General features: G+C 42.0%; 2 pseudogenes; one reads left to right on the top strand and one right to left on the bottom strand.

The window, feature by feature from the left end:
* Positions 1-10,222: 10,222 nt before the first annotated feature.
* Positions 10,223-10,832, bottom strand: LOC143683382 (UPF0696 protein C11orf68 pseudogene; annotated as a pseudogene).
* On the top strand, positions 10,831-12,210 carry LOC143683383 (inverted formin-2 pseudogene; annotated as a pseudogene).
* The last annotated feature ends 4,098 nt before the right edge of the window (positions 12,211-16,308 follow it).

Here is a 16,308-nt window from a genome sequence, read left to right on the forward strand (position 1 = left end):
TTTGACAAACCTTAATATTTCCCCATTTAAAGTACGCACTTCAAGAGTTGTATGACCATCACCATAATCTAATTTTGAAACATTTTCATCACCTCCAAAGAAATCCCACACCCATAAGCTGTCATTCTTTATTATTCTCCACCCCCAGTCCCTGGCAAGCAGTAATCTCCTACTCGTCTCTATGGATTTACCTATTCTGGACATTTCGGGTAAACAGGACCACATGATATGTGGTATTTCATGGCTGGCTTCTTTCACTTAGCATAATGTTTTCAAGGGTCATTCATGTTGTATCATATATCAGAACCTCAATCCTTTTTATGGCAGAATAATATTCCATTCTACAGCTATACCATACTTCATTTATTATCGAGCTGATGGACATTTGGGATGGTTCCACTTTTTGGCTGTTAGGATTAATGCTGCAATGAACATTTATGCACAAGTTTTTGCGTGAAAGGCATGTATTTTAAAATAAATAGTCATTTCCAAAAGTTTTTCCTATGGCTTATTTGTCTGTTTGCAGAAACAGACAAACAGGTTCTAGGGTCTTAAAGTTTGGTTAGTGCTTCATAATATATGTCCCTGCCCATTTAGGGCCACTACACAGAATGACACAAAAAAGGAACCGAGAAAACCTGCTCTAGAAAAACCTGTTTAACTTTCCAGCCTAACTGGAATTCTGTAATGCTGAAATCCTCTTTCACTGAACTAGTGAACTGTTGAACGCACTTTGGGAAATGCTGCCCCAATGTTTGGCAGAGAGAGCTTTTCAGGGAGTGAAGTGAAATGCTTGGAATTCATTCTGAGCTGCTCTCCTCCCTTAATTGGATCCAACATCTTTGCATCTGACAAACTCATCATAATAATAGACCTACCATTATGGCCCCATTTCTATTTTTAGGTTGTGGAAAATAGGTTAAAAATCTCTCTTAAAATAACACCTTTTTTTTTTGTAAAAATAGTCACTAGATTGCTCTGGCAGCTTTGTCAGCTGTCTCAGCAGCACTCAGTGTCAATCAATGACCAGTGAAGCTAGGAATAAAGATTCCTTGACCACGTGGGGTGTGTGCTCATCATCGCTGTGATTTCCCTAGCACCCAGCAGAGAATTTGACACACAGTAGACGCTTAAACTCTCAATGCATGAATGGGTGCTTAGCATAGAGTGACAGGAATCACCATTTTGCAGATGAAAAACATGAACCCTGGCAGGGCTAAATCACATGCCTAAGCTAACTAACTAACTAACTAATCTAACCAACATAGCTAGTGGCTGCAGCACCAGGACAGGACCCACGTCTTCTGGGTTATAATTCCATATTCTTTCTGATTAAGTATAATTTAGGAATAGAAGCATATTTTTAAACCTAAATTTCAAATTAAGAGTTGGTTAAACTTTTTTTTTTTTTAAATTTTTTTACTGTATAGTATAACATATATACAAAGCAAAGAAATAAAAAAGCAGTAGTTTTCAAAGCACTCTTCAACATGTAGTTACAGGACAGATCCCAGAGTTTGTCATGGCTTACCATATGATCCTCTCAAATTTTTCCTTCTAGCTGCTCCAGAATATAGGAGGCTAGAAGGCTTACATATTTTTTATCACCACAATCAACTTTTTTTCTTTTTTGTGAAAAATAACATATATACAAAAAAGCAATAAATTTCAAAGCACAGCACCACAACTAGTTGTAGAACATATTTCAGAGTTTGACATGGGTTATAATTTCACAATTTTAGGTTTTTACTTCTAGCTGCTCTAAGATACTGGAGACTAAAAGAGGTATCAACTTAATGATTCCACAATCATATTCATTTGTTAAATTCTGTCTTCTCTGTATAACTCCACCATCACCTTTGATCTCTCTATCCTTCTCTTTAGGGGTGTTTGGGCTATGGCCATTCTAACTTTTTCATGTTGGAAGGGTCTGTCACTAATATGGGGTAAGGAGATGGAACTATCTGATGTTCTGGAGAAGCTGGGTCCTTTAGGTTTCAGGATTTATCTGGATCAGGGACCCAGATAAATCTGGAGGTTGTAGGTTTCTGAAAGTTACTCTAGTGCATGGAACCCTTGTGGAATCTTATATATTGCCCTAGGTGTTTTTTAGGCTCAGCTTGAATGGTCCTGGTTGGGGTTTGGCAGGTTATGATAGGTAGCAATGTCTAACTGAAGCTTGTGTAAGAGCAACCTCCAGAGTAGCCTCTCGACTCTATTTGAACTCTTTCTGCCTAATAAACTAATACTTTATTAGTTACACTTCTTTTCCCCCTTTTGGTCAGGATGGAATTGTTGATCCCACTATGCCAGGGCTGGATTCATCCCTGGGAGTCATCTCCCATGTCTCCAGGGAGACTTTCACCCCTGGACGTCATGTCCCTCATAGAGGGGGGAAGGCCATGATTTCACTTGCAGAGTTGGGCTTAGAGAAAGTGAGGCCACATCTGAACAACAAAAGAGGTCCTCCAGAAGTAACTCTTAGGTATGCCTATAGGTAGGCTATGCTTCTCCACTACCTATATAAGCTTCACAAGAGTAAGCCTCAAGATCAAGGGCATGGCCTATTGATTTGGGTGTCCCTAAAATTTGGCACAGTATCAGGGGATTTTCTGATGGTAAAATTTAATAGTTTCATATTTTTTCTCCCTTCCCTCAAGGGACTTTGCCAATACTTTTTGATTATCCGCTTAATATACTGTAGGATGTATCCAGGAATTACATTAAGCTATACAGGATTAAAGGACTGCTTTCTTATTCTGGGCTGCCTGTGTTTCAATTGTTCAAATGAGCTACACAGATAGGTTGAGTTAGATTATGTGCTACAGAAAATTTTGATTACAGACCAAATAAGCCTTTATTCCCTTGGTCTCAAAGAGTATGTGTGGTTCTAAAATATAGACAATGTTTTCCTTACCCGTGTGTTCTAAATTACTCTAACCCCAACCTGATCAGCTTCGTTCTTACCTCTAAATATCAGGTTTTATATATATATATATGAAACTGGCTCTCGAAATCCAGAAATAATAATCACCACTCCGGACTAAATGTGTCTGCTATAAAAGCTTACAATCTAGGCCCCTGTTTTCTTGTAAGCATTTTCTAAAGGTGACCATTCCATTCTTGTTCTTTTGTTTCTGGCTTATTTTGCCTCACCAAATGTCCCACATGTTCATTCACATCGTTGCATGCCTTACGACTTCATTCCTTTTTTGTAGCAGCACAACATTTGTTCATAAGTATACACCATCGTTCGCCATTCTACTTCTCAGTCAGTGCATCCTTCAGCCACCTACATTCATCAGGGATTACATATAGTGCCCAAAGTTCAGTCCATCAATGCTCTCAATTTTAGATAATTTCATTGTTCCCAAGAGATAGATAACCAATAAACACACCTTTGCCAAATAGGAAATCTAAACCTCCTCTTAACTCTTGTCCCTCCCCCCATTATTTACCTCTGCTGTTGCTGTGGTAGTGCTGATGGTTTCCTTTTAAACATAGAGCATAGCATGCAATAGCAGTTTTCCCCTGTACCCTGTATTTAAGCACTCTTTGTACACGAACCATACCTTTGAAGTAGTTCTTGCAGGAATTAATTTATATTTCTAGTGTTAATCAGTGTGACACGTGGGTCCACGCAACCCCTTTCAATCTTGTTCATCTTCAGTATGGTAACATTACTTATAGACCCACTAGAGAACCGCCTTCATGTCTATCTATTCCCTTACATTGGAGTTCAACCTCATTAGCTAACCGTTCACTCATCTCTAGTTTCTATGTATCTCTTAGCCCCCTTTATTCTGTATTATAAGCCTCTGATTTTACCTATACCATGATTATAAAAGTGGAATCATACAGTATCTATCCTTTCGTGCCTGGCTTATTTCACTCAGCATTAAGTCCTCAAGGCTCATCCATCTTGTCATGTGCTTCAGGATATCATTTTGTCTTACTGCTGCAAAATATTCTATCATATGTATATACCACATTTTGTTAATCCACTCGTCTGTTGATGGACTTTTGGTTTGTTTCCATCTTTTTGGTGATTGTGACTAATGCTGCTATGAATGTAGGTGTGCAAATGTCTGTTTGTGTCATTGCTTTCAGCTCTTCTGGGTGTATACCAAGCAGTGCTATTGCTGGGTCATAGGGCAACTCGATATTTAGTTTCCTAAAGCACTACCAAACGGTCTTCCATTGTGGCTGCACCATTGTACTTTCCCACCAGCAGTGCGTAAGTGTTCCAATTTCTCTACATCCTCTCCAACATTTATAGCTTCCTATTTGTTTAATAGCAGCCATTCTTATAGGTATGAGGCGGTTATCTCATTGCAGTCTTGATCTACGTTTCCTTTATAACCAATGAAAATCAGCATTTCTTTTTTTCACGTGCTTTTGAGCCATTTTTTTTGTATTTGCTCTTCAGAAAAATGCCTATCATATCTTTAGCTCATCTTATAATTGGGTTGTTTGTCCTTTTGTTGTTGAGTTGTATGATCTCTTTATGTATACAGGATATCAAACCTTTGTCTGATACATGATTTTCAAATATTTTCTCCCATTGAGTTGGCTGCCTCTTCACCTTTTTGACAAAGTCTTTTGAGGTGCAGAAGCATTTGATTTTGAGGAGTTCCCATTTATCTATTTTTCCTTTTGTTGCTTGTGCTTTGGGTGTAAAGTTTAGGAAGCTACCTCCTATTACTAGGACTTGAAGATGTTTCCCTACATTTTCTTCTACAAGCTTTACGGTGCTACTTCTTATAAACTATTTTTTTAATAAACTCGGCTTGAGCTAGACTCAAGTGAATTGTGCCAAGAAATCAAGTTTTGAAGTCTTCCTTCCTTGGAATGGTGAAATCTGGGAGTGAAAGTAAGCACTGTACCCAAGTGGAGGGCAAAGCTGCTAGAGTATGGGCCTCAGTGTGAACGGTTAAGAGAAATGCCAAGGCCAAGACACAAGATAGAAACTGGGAATGTCACATGGAGTATTGTGGTACTGCTATGCAACTTCAGCACTAGGCTCCAGCTTTTGGAGTGCAAAGCTGTCATTAAGAAAAAAAACCTATCTAAACATGGTTACATGCTAAACAAGCCTTGAAAAAGATGGACAGCTTGTCTTTCCCTCGTGATTTTGTTAGGCTACTCAAACCTTGCTATATTGCATGAATTTCATATGCAGCAATGGAGAAAAATATAATTTATGTATTACAAGAACAAACATTCAAAACACATTAGACACTCCCAAAGAGTGAAAAGTCTGCTTATTATTTAACGATATTCATAAGACCACTCTAAAAAAAATGATTTGGTTGCAAATTTTTTAGGAAGTCGAGTTTGCATTGGAAACTAAATGCAAACTCAGGAATCTCTTTTGTCTCTCAAGATTTATCTTGATCCCTTTTGCTTTTTAAGGTATAATTGTGATAATCCTAGATATGGAGACTTTCAAGTCAGTGGATTTTTATAAAGCTTTCTTTGAATTCATTTTGTTCTTTTTCACTAGAAAGTTTGAAGCTGCCAAATGGTTCATCAGGGTCCTTTTCTGCGTCCCCAGTTTTGCCCTCTTAACCATTTACTTGAATTAGAAGTAATGCCAAGTGTTTTTTCTTTTCGCTTCTCTGCTAGCACAGTGTAATTCCCTACGATTTAATTTGTGTGACGATGATGATGATAATGATAATAATAATTATAGCAACTCCCCTAACGCTGGTGAGATGGCCACAGTGTTCAGTATAAGTACTTGCTGAATATAACCCAATACCTAAATAGAAGTTTCCTTTCACCACCTGACAGCATTGAAGCGGTGCTGATTCTACCCCAGAGGGCAATGCTTTTGCCAGTGCAGAGAACCATAACCTCTGCTCCGTTCCTCCACCCCACCCCTTGGCCCACTCAGGGAAAGGGATTTGGTCCTCACCAGTAGAAATAGCTGGACCTGGGCCTGCTCTGTGGTTCTGGATGCTGGGTCACTCAGATCCCTCCGTCTCTGTCTCCCACAGAGCTTACCCTGCAATCCTTCTGGGTGCATTTTCTCAGCAGTGCAGGACCAATTCCTATCCTGTTTTGTTTCCTGTTGCTGGATAACGCTCTTTATTACCCTGATATCTGATGGAATCAATTTAGGTAAAACAACATTTGACGCATAATGCAGCCCCTCCTTAGGAGCCAGCATCATCCTTAATATCAAAAGGAGGCCCGAGGAAATCTGGGAGGTAGAAGGATGCTTGACTCGAAGTGTAGCTTTCGCACTTGGCCTGACTTTTGGGAGGGGTCTTAACTTCCAGGAGCTTCATAAGGTCAAGTGGGATTGACTTCACCAGTCCCAAACCACAACTAACAGTCCTGCCATAACTAACAGTTTCCTTGCTGTATGAAATAGAACATTGGAGAGTGAACCCAATACATTGAAGAATAATGGGGGAAAAGAAAGGTTATGGCCTTTGGAAAAATGGAGGTCTGGGTTTGAGTTTAATCTGTGTAACATGGGCAGATTATATAACCTAACTTTCCTCAAATATAAAATGGGGAAAATTTAGGCCTGCTTCAGAGCACTCTTGCGAGGATTAAATGAAATAAGGTATATATCATGCTAGCTGAGGTGTTTGGGGTTAGCCATGTCTGTGATGATGTGTTCCTATCACCTTGCAGAGTAGGATTTAGAACCCAGTAAATGTTCATTCTTTTTCCATTTTACAAATTCTTACAAAGAGTCAAAGTTCCCTTTTAAATAAAATCCTGGCTCTGTCTGCGGGAAACTTTATTGCCCACTATCAGAACTTGCTGAGCGAGTCTTGGGTCTAACTGAGAATAGAATACACCGTCTTTCCCATGTCTGCCATCTAAATTATATATGGTTCTCACCTTACCAAAAAGATGAATTTTGCACTACAGATTCATTTGAATTAACTCTTCCAGCACATACTAAGGGCTCAATGGACTCAAATTTGAAACCAAAACCTTTTAAGGACATATTCACTATAAATTTAGTGAGTTTAAGTTCTAGCCCTCCTTTCCAATTTAATCAGAAAAGGATTAATCCAAGAATCAGGGGTGAAATGTCTGAGAAAATTGATCTGTTCAGCCCCGTCATCTATGGATGAAGAAGTTGAAGTGACTTGTTGGTACAGAGCCCAGGCCTCTCACTCCCAGTCATATGAGGTGAGTTTTAGACCTGCTGTGTCCTAAGTTCCTGGGCCATTTACTTAACCCCCCTCTTTCCTCTCTTCCTTCCAGAGACTCATTATCATTATCATTATACAAGGAAAGACACATGCACTAAAACTTTTTCAAGTTTTGTTTCATGAAAAATGTTGGTCCTTCCTGAAAAAGGGTGTATGATTTGGAGCCTAAACCTAAAAACCAAAATAAAATAAAATAAAAAAACTCACAGTTTGCCCTGCAGAACTCAGAACCCACATCAGGGCTCAGTAACAAGACCAGCTCTTCTCAGAGGCCCAGAGACATCTGTTTTTTCTAGGCCCTTTGGGGGTCTCTGTTTTCATTTCTGAATTGTGTGCTTTAGCTTAATCTGATCAGCACCTCAAATCCTTTTAAATGTAAGCAGGTTGTCAATCCTAAATAAATACAACTGTACCCACTGCCAGCCTGGCTGTAGGTCTCCTGTCAAAGACAATGATCTACAACCTGTTCCGTGTGGTGTGGACACTGTGACGGCCTCCCTGGGGCCCAAGGGGAGCTGTGACCGCATGCCCTTGAAAGCTGTGAGTGACCTGGGGAGAAATAAAGTGTTCCAACATTTTGCTTTTTCAAACAAAAATGTTTGAAAAACTGCTGTGGGGATGGGCAGTATCATACACTTTCTCATCAATTTAACTGGATATGCCAATTTCTGTCCCCTTTTGCATGGAAGGTTGGGTAAAAATTAGTTGCAGTAGTATGACTCAACCCCTTAACATATTCTTGAGATACAAGCTCCATTCAACCAATCACCCAAACGAGAAAGTTGGTGATAGTTCTGAAGTTTTCCCTCTTTTTTGTGCCCCTAAAACAATCACTTGGCCAGTTCCATAACTTCTGTCATCTAAACCAGTGGTTTTTAAGGCTAGATGCATATGAGAATCACGTGGGAAGCTTTTAAAAATACTGATGCATAGGTCCAACCCTCAGAGATTTGGATTCAATGCTCTTTGTGTGGGACCTGTGCATCAGCATTTTAAAAATGCTTCTGAAGGAATTCTGATGTGCAGCCAAGGTTGAGAACTGTTTGTCTAGACCATACAGCTTAAATCAATCTTACCCTGTCTACAGATTCTGCCAATTTTGTTTGGTTCATAGTTTCATTGTGCTATCCTTGGACATTGCAATAGCCCCAGAACTGATTTCCCTGCCTACTGTCTTGGGAGTCATCTGTGACTGATGCCTCTATAACACAAATTTGATACTTTTGGCCTTGTGACCTGAGGTTCCCCTTTCCATCATATGAAAATCCTTTTTTTAACCTGCTTAATGACAATCACTAACATTTGTTAAGGGTTCCCTGAATGCCAGACTGTGCCAAGCATAAACATTTCACTTAATCCTTATACCCACCCATTGAGACAGTAGCATTATCACCATTTAATAGAGGACATCGAGCTCTAGATAAGTAAACTGTCCAGTCTTAGAGACTGCATGTGATGGAGGCAGAACTTCAATATAGGTTTATCTGTACTGTTAGACATTAAAATGTTTTACCTCTCATTCAGTTCAGGTTAAAGGTAATTGAACAAAGACAGAAGTGCATATCCTCATCTTCCTCATCTACTGAAATATTCAAAAGGATAAAAAAGGTTTACACTTGCAAGTTCAAAGAGAGTAGAAGAGAGGACACTAGTGGATAAAACATTTCAACCACATTTTGAAAGACAGCAAAAGAATGGAGGAGAGGTGTCTGCAAGAGCTGGACTGAGGATGCCATACCTGAAAGGATGAGCAGGGAGCTATCAACGAGCAGACAGTAGTTAGAGCGGTAAAATCCTGAAGCAGCTCAGGTCTTAAGGAACCTGACACAGCAAAGCATGGGGGGGAGGGGGCTTTCAGGAAAGATTCATGGACCCACCTCATCGCAGCCCAGGTGTAGATTCCAAAAGCAGCTGTGGAAACACCCCCTAGGCAGGAGGCAGATATGTTTTCTGGAGAAACAGAGGAGATAAGAGGCTCTGGATTTGGGGACAACAAGCACAGCAAAGGCCACGACTTAGGCATAGGGCTGACAATGGGGAGACTCATTGAAAATCTCCATATGGAATACTCAGAATCCTCTATGCCTGCCCTCTCCCCAGCTGCACAGTTTCTGACCCTGGATTGTGAATACAATGTGGCAGCTTCACTGGTAGTGGCCATATGCTCCTTGAACCTGCCCACTTCTGAAACTCTTGTTCTTAATGATGAAGTGGCTATGTGCACTGGATATAAATGTACTGTGAGCTTCTTGGTGTAGTATTAGGTTCATTTTAATTTACTTATGCTGGAAGTTGTATTGCTTCCCCTCCTGGACCTATTTCAGTCCCATTTTATGTTCCCCTTTGGGGTTTGCTTTGTCTGTTTTTGTTTTCTGATTGTCACTTGATGTCACAGCACTTTAAAAGGGTGACAACCAACTCAGGAGATAGTGATGACCTTTAGCTTTTTTTTTTCTTCCCCCAAATCCAAGCTGGGCTTTATTGAACTGCCAGGAGCAGGCACATGATAAGGAAGCAGGTGGTGCAGGCTGTGAGAGTAGGCAGGGAGGGGTGGGCTCATGTCCACGCTCCTGGCTGAGTGGGCACCACTACTTTCCACCCCCAACACAAAATGGCATGGTAAAGCCTGCAGGGGCCCTTCCCCTGGACTATGAAGGCCCCAACAGAAGGGTCTGGAAGCACTAAAGGAGGAAGGCAGGGGTAGGGGAGGTGCAGCCAATGTTGGAGGTGGCCAAGGAATGTTCTTCCCCAGGGTGTCTGGAGCCAGCTGGTGGTCTTGGGAGGTGGAGGGGAGAAGGAGTGAAGAAGAAACCCAGGGCCCGGCCCTTAGGGAACCACAGTTCCTAGACTGTGGGGGCTTGAGCCAGCCTTGAGCAGAGGGCAGTGTCAAGGGTTTTGAAGATGCAGGCAGTTCCTTAGTGAGCTGGTCCAGTCCTCAGGGTGTGGAGGGCTTGGCCTGCTTGGGATGATGGGGAGGAAGATGGGAGGACCCCTCCTAAGGAGGGAAAGCAGAGGGTTGCCTCCCCCACCTGGCCCCACTAAGTCAGTTCCATATTATTGGTGTGGTCCAGCACTTGGGAGCTGTGAGCATTGCCCCCAGTAGGAAATGGCTCTCATAGAGAGTAGGGTAGAGGGGCCAGCAGTTGGTCTTGTAGATGCCAAGATAGGTATAGATGTCAGGCTTACAGATGAGTAGACACTTAACTCCTGCCACATGGATGGTCATGAGCAGTCCATGAAGTTGTCTGTGTATACACAGATGAAACTAGCACCCATTCTCCTTGGCCAGTAAGCTTGGCTACCTGAAGTTGGCCTTTGACCAAAGCCCAGGCAATGCCAGCCTAGGAGTGGTCCAACTTGAAGGCAGATGCCAGGTACATTAAGCTACTTGCTTAACAAAGAGCATATGGTGGGTAATAGCCAGCTAGCACAGGGTACTTGGTATGAAGGGCTGTCTACTGTTCTACAGAGCCTCCCAGGCTGCCTCTAAGCCCTGCACATCACCCAAGGTGGGTGCCCTACAGACTCAGAGTTGGGGGAGGTGTGGTCCCCATAGCTGGTAATTTAGGATGGTGGGTATTTGGCTAACCAAGTACCCAACTTGGCAGTGGGTGTGGTCCAGGTGTCAAACAGCAGCCAGGAGCCCATGTCAGTCACCAGGTACTCAGTGGTGAAGCCATCCTCATGGCTGCTAGGAGACTTCTCTTTGTACCCGCACTTGGCTCCGCCCTCTGGCCTTCATTCCACCCACGATGCATGTGAAGCAACTCAACTAGAGAAGCTGCCATCCAATGTGGCCCAAGGGCACCATTCCATGTGGGCTTCCCTGAGCAGCCCGGGCTCTGAGGGGTGGAACCCTATTTCTCAAGCAGCTCTTTTCCTCCCCCATGCCAGGAAGAAACTCAAGGAAATCACTTTTCTTGACTACAGAAGAGCCTGAACTTGAACATCTTCCTGAAGCAGATTATGTGCTCCAATGAGGAGGTAACCATGATGATCCAGGCTGGACACTGCCATATTCGACATGGAGTTGCTCAGACAGCTCCTGAAACTCTTTCCTAAGAAGCATGAGACTGAAAACCTGAGGTCATTCATAGAGGACTGGGTTAAGCTGGCTGATGCTGACCATTACTACCTCCTCCTGCTGGACATTCCCTGCTACCAGCTGCTGATGGAGTCAAAGCTGCTGTGTGAGGGCACAGCTGTAATATCGGACACTAGAGCCTACTCACCAGACAGAAGCCAATCCTGAATATCAGAAACTTCCTCAACGATGGCAGCCAAACTGGGGACATGGCTGACTTCAAGATTAGCTCACTGCTGAAGCTCATGGAGATCAAATCTCAGCAAGTCCATGTCATGCTGCTCCGCCACACAGGAGGGGAAGTAGAGAAGAGTCACCTGGACCTCCTGCAGCTGCACCTGGACCTGGACCTGGAGCTTGCCCCCCGATCAACCTCGATATTACCCAGTTGGAGGCCAGCACAAACCTGAAGAAGCTTCTGAAGGCAGAGTGGAAGGTGTCCATCTCCCTACGTGACATGCAAGAGCATTATGCTGGTTCCCTCCAGGTCAGTATCACAGCTTCCAAGGAGTTGGATGAAGTTTCAAAGCCATCAAAAAGAAGTTGAAGCTAGTTGACTGCTTGTGTGAGGACCTCCACAAGCTCTCCTTGGAAGACATGTTCAGCACTATGAAGACCTTCCAGAACCTCTTCATCTGCACCCTGAAGGAGATCAAGGACTGGAAAGAGCTGGAGGTAAAAGCAGTGAGGAGGAATAAGCAACTGGCAGTGGAGGAGACTTGGCAGCCAATCAGCGAGAATGGGAAGCCTGTCAGGAAGGGTGCCGGGAAGCAGGAGGAGGTGTTTGTCATTGCTGCCTTGCTGGCTGACATCAGGAAAGGCTTTCAGGTGCAGAAGATGGCCCACGGCCAAGGAGACATGGAGGGGGCAGATAAGGCTGCCGCAGCATATCACCCAAGCCTCATCCCTGTCCAGGGACAAGGAGCCTGTGGCCACCTGTGACCCCATAGTGGCCCCCAGAACCCTACACTTCACAGGCAGGCCTTGATACTATGGTACTGTGTGATCCCTAGCACTGGGACCTCATGGACACTGCCCCACCCAGCCCATAACCCCACGGGTGCATGGATGCCGGCCATCAGCTTGGCATGTTTGGGGAGACCAGTTTGCATTTGTGAACACAGGTAGATTTCCAGACAGGTCAGAAATATGAGAAAGGAATTGCATTCATAAAATAAGAATAGAATGCTATGAAGAAGCATGACCAAGACAAGAAAATAAGACAGAGATTTTGGAAATCAAAAATATCATGCCCAAATTAAAGATTCAATAGAGGGGTTAAATGATAAAGATGAGAAAAATCTTTCAGAAAACAAACAAACAAAAAAGATGAGAGGAAGAAACAAAAGATAAAAGTTTAAGAGACTCTGAGGATCAATCCAGTTGGGAAATCCTACCTCTGACCAAAACATGTCTTAGAGAGAAAGCAAGAGCTCAGAGAGAACTGAGGGTAGAAAATTATCACAGAGAAACCACAGCAAAATTTCCCAGAACTGAAGGATGCTGGTGTTCCATCTTGTTCTTAGTTTAAGAAATGAAACAGACCCCCTCCAAGACACATCATTATTAAATTTCAGAATACTGAAAACAAAGGGAAGATTTTTAAAAAATTTTAGACGGAAAAAGGGTTATATACAAAGAATTGAGAAAGAAGCTTCCCACTAGCAAACCAGGCTTCCCAATAGCAAGCCACATGCCAGAGTGAAATGGAGCAATGCTTTCAAAACCTAGGGAGAAAAATAGATTAATCTAGACTTCGATACCCAGCCAACATATTAGATACGTGTGATGCTGGCACAGAAACATTTTTAGATATGTAAAAGCTCCCATGTAATCTTTCTTAGGAAATTACTAGAAAATACTGCAAAATAAAGTCATAAACCAGGAGATAAGTAAATGTAGATCGTGGAAACAGTGGAACCAACCCAGGTAAGTCATGAATAGAGGTTCCTTAGTGACAACTGTAGCAGGTCCAGAGAAACAATCCTTGATTGGAGCAGGAGGAAGGAGGAGTCCAGAAGGATCATTGTGAATGGCGCCAGGTGCATGCTGTGAAAGCTGGGTGGTGCACCAGGAAGCTCAGCCCTGTGTTTCTGGGAGCAGTGAACACCGCATATCAGAGGCTCACTTACCTGGAGAAAGCAGTGCCACACACATACACATACACACACACACAAACACAATTTCTTTAATACTAAGCTGCCTGGAGAAAAATTAAACTGGGCAGTAAAATACAGAAAGATGACTGGATGGCTGTGAGATCTGAAAGATAGTGGTCCCTCTTTTTTAAATCTTAGCAGAAAAAAAAACAAAATGTTTACACAGACATTAAAACAATAGTTTGGTAAATAAGTTAATTTTAAAAATACTCTTTTTTTGCTTTTAGATAATAAAGCAACTGGGTCTATAAAATAATAAAGAGAGATACCTTATTAAAGTTGATTGAATAGGAAATAGAGACTTAAGAATATGATTTTAAGTAACCAGTAGAAATCTTGAAAAGTATATTTATGAGGATGATGGTGGGAAATGCATAGGTGAGTTAAATTTAATCTCTCAGAATAGGAGGTTGATAGACAATGTTTAAGGTTGATTGAATAATGAAATAGCAATATATGCATATTATTTAGCAATATAAAGGAAACTGCTAGAAGAATTCAAAACAGAAAGTTAAAAATGGTTGCCTCAAAGCTGAAACCACTGCACATGTATACTAAATCGAACAATTAAGTAGAATGTAGGCTGGAGACAGCAAGGTTTCTTACTGTTGGAGCGGGGTGTCTACAGATAAGCAAGGGGAGGAGGATCGAATGATCTAAGTGGTGATGGATTAGAATTGGAGGCATTCATTTCCAATAATATTTTACTATTGTCTCTTGAATTGCAAACAATGTACCATTCTGATGTAAGATATTAATAATAGGGAAAACTGGGTGTGGGGTATATGGAAAATCTGTAGTATCTTTGCAACTTTTCTGTAAATCCAAAACTACTCTAAATAACCAGTTTCTTAGATAAAAAGAAGAAAAGAAGAAGGAATGAAGGTTATGAGGGAGAAGCAGAGGATAGTGGCTTTTCATTATAATCCATTTTGACAACTGAATTTTTAAACCATGTGCATGTATTATTCTGATAAAAATAACTAAAAATACATATCACCCCTTCTCTTTGCTTGTGCTGTTTCCTCCTGCTGGAATGCCTTCTCTTCTCTGCCATGTGACATCTTTCTCAAATCCTTGAGATCTAGGTCAAATGCCAATGCCTCTGTGAAGTTTGCATCAGTTCCCTCAAGCAAAATTTACCCCTCCGCTCACCAAGTAACCCGTGCATTTTGTGCACAGTACTATTATTGCAGCACTATTTGTTGATTTTTTTTTTTTTTTTTTTTTTTGAGTGCTTGGGCCAGGACTTGAACCTGGCTTATTCTTTCTTTCTTTTTTTCGCTTACACGGGCAGGCACCGGGAATGGAACCTGGGTCTCCAGCATGGCAGGCGAGAACTCTGCCACTGAGCCACCGTGGCCTGCCCCCGGTTTATTCATTTTTATGATGTTCCCGGTGATAATGTAATTCGTGGCCTAGAATAGAAACTAATGAAATATATATTGAGTTAATGACTTGGAAAAATGAATCAACGAATCAATGAGTGAATATATTAATGGGAAGTGCAATCTATCAGAGGGCCATTGGTTTACTCTCAGCATTCTTTAGGTCAAAGAAGGAAGAGGGAAATGTACCCAGTATTCCTGGGAAATACAAATGTTATAAAGTCTTAGTCTGAATATGAGATCAGATCATGAAAATTACCATCCTGACACACACAAAAGAAGGATAAACTGGTCCCCAAACACTGGGCTTATCTGCCGAAGAAGAGTGGATGATTTTCATAGAAGCTAAACATACAACATTCATAAAATACCCATAAAAGAACAAAATAATGTGTGTATGACAACTGTGAAGAAAATGCATAGTTTTGTTGTTTAAAATACCAGACAATTACGGCAATTAATTACATAAAATATATGTTGAAAATATCTGTGCAATTAAACTTAGTGAGTCAGGAAGAGTATTCAACAGACTCAAACAGGAAATGGCTCTGTTTAAATAGCGTTTTAAAATCCTGCTCTCCCGGATCATGTATTTCTGTAGCATCTGACTGTGCATTTCTCGCGGACTAAAATTCAAAGTTTTTAGCACGGTTTATAAAGCCATGCAAGATGTGTCTCCTACCTGCCGCCCTCCAACCTCACCTTCTGCCCTTACACTCCTGCCACTTGTGCCTCCCTGTTCTTTGCACACCCCCAGCTCTTTCCTGCCTCCGGAGCCTTGATCTTGCTGTCTCCTCCTGCCACGCTCCCTCCCCTCTGCTCCTTGCGTGACAGATGGGCTCCCCTCCATCTTGCATGTTTCAACTCAAATGTCACCTCCTTAGGAACATCCCCTCTGACCCTCTTATCTTGAATAGCATCACCCCAAAGTTCCTCTTTTTTATATCATCCTTTCTCTATCCTTTATCACGTGGATCGCAATAGGTGATTATCACCCTTGCTTATTTACTTGTTTTTTAGGCATTTTATTTTTATTTGTTTGCTTGTGGTTTGCCCATGCTGAAAAAATAAGCTCCACCTCTGCTCCAGATAACTGACATGTCCCAGAGTTCAAGGTTAAAGACTGAGAGCGTCCTGACCCTCTGCTCTGGCCCCTGTAAAGGAATCAGGGAAGGCACACAAGCGAGTGGCTTGTTATTCTCCGTCAGCCACTGAGCGCCCAGGCTGGAGAGAGGCAATGCCTAAAAGATCATTAATTAAGGATTTCACTATTTTTCTCTCTCTGGGTATGAGCCCCCCTGCCCCCAATCCATAACGTGAGCTCCAAAGTATGATTTTCAGATATTCAAAATCAAACTCCTTTTCAAGAACGCAGCATGTGCAAAAATGGGAGACCACCTGCGTGGTGTGCAAATTCACGCTAGTAGGTGCTTAGCAGGGTCTGGGAACAGTTTCTTGCTCTCTCTCTCCTTTTTTGTCTCTTTGCTCTCTAT

Source organism: Tamandua tetradactyla, chromosome 5 (assembly GCF_023851605.1).
Source record: "Tamandua tetradactyla isolate mTamTet1 chromosome 5, mTamTet1.pri, whole genome shotgun sequence".
Classification (NCBI taxonomy): domain Eukaryota; kingdom Metazoa; phylum Chordata; class Mammalia; order Pilosa; family Myrmecophagidae; genus Tamandua; species Tamandua tetradactyla.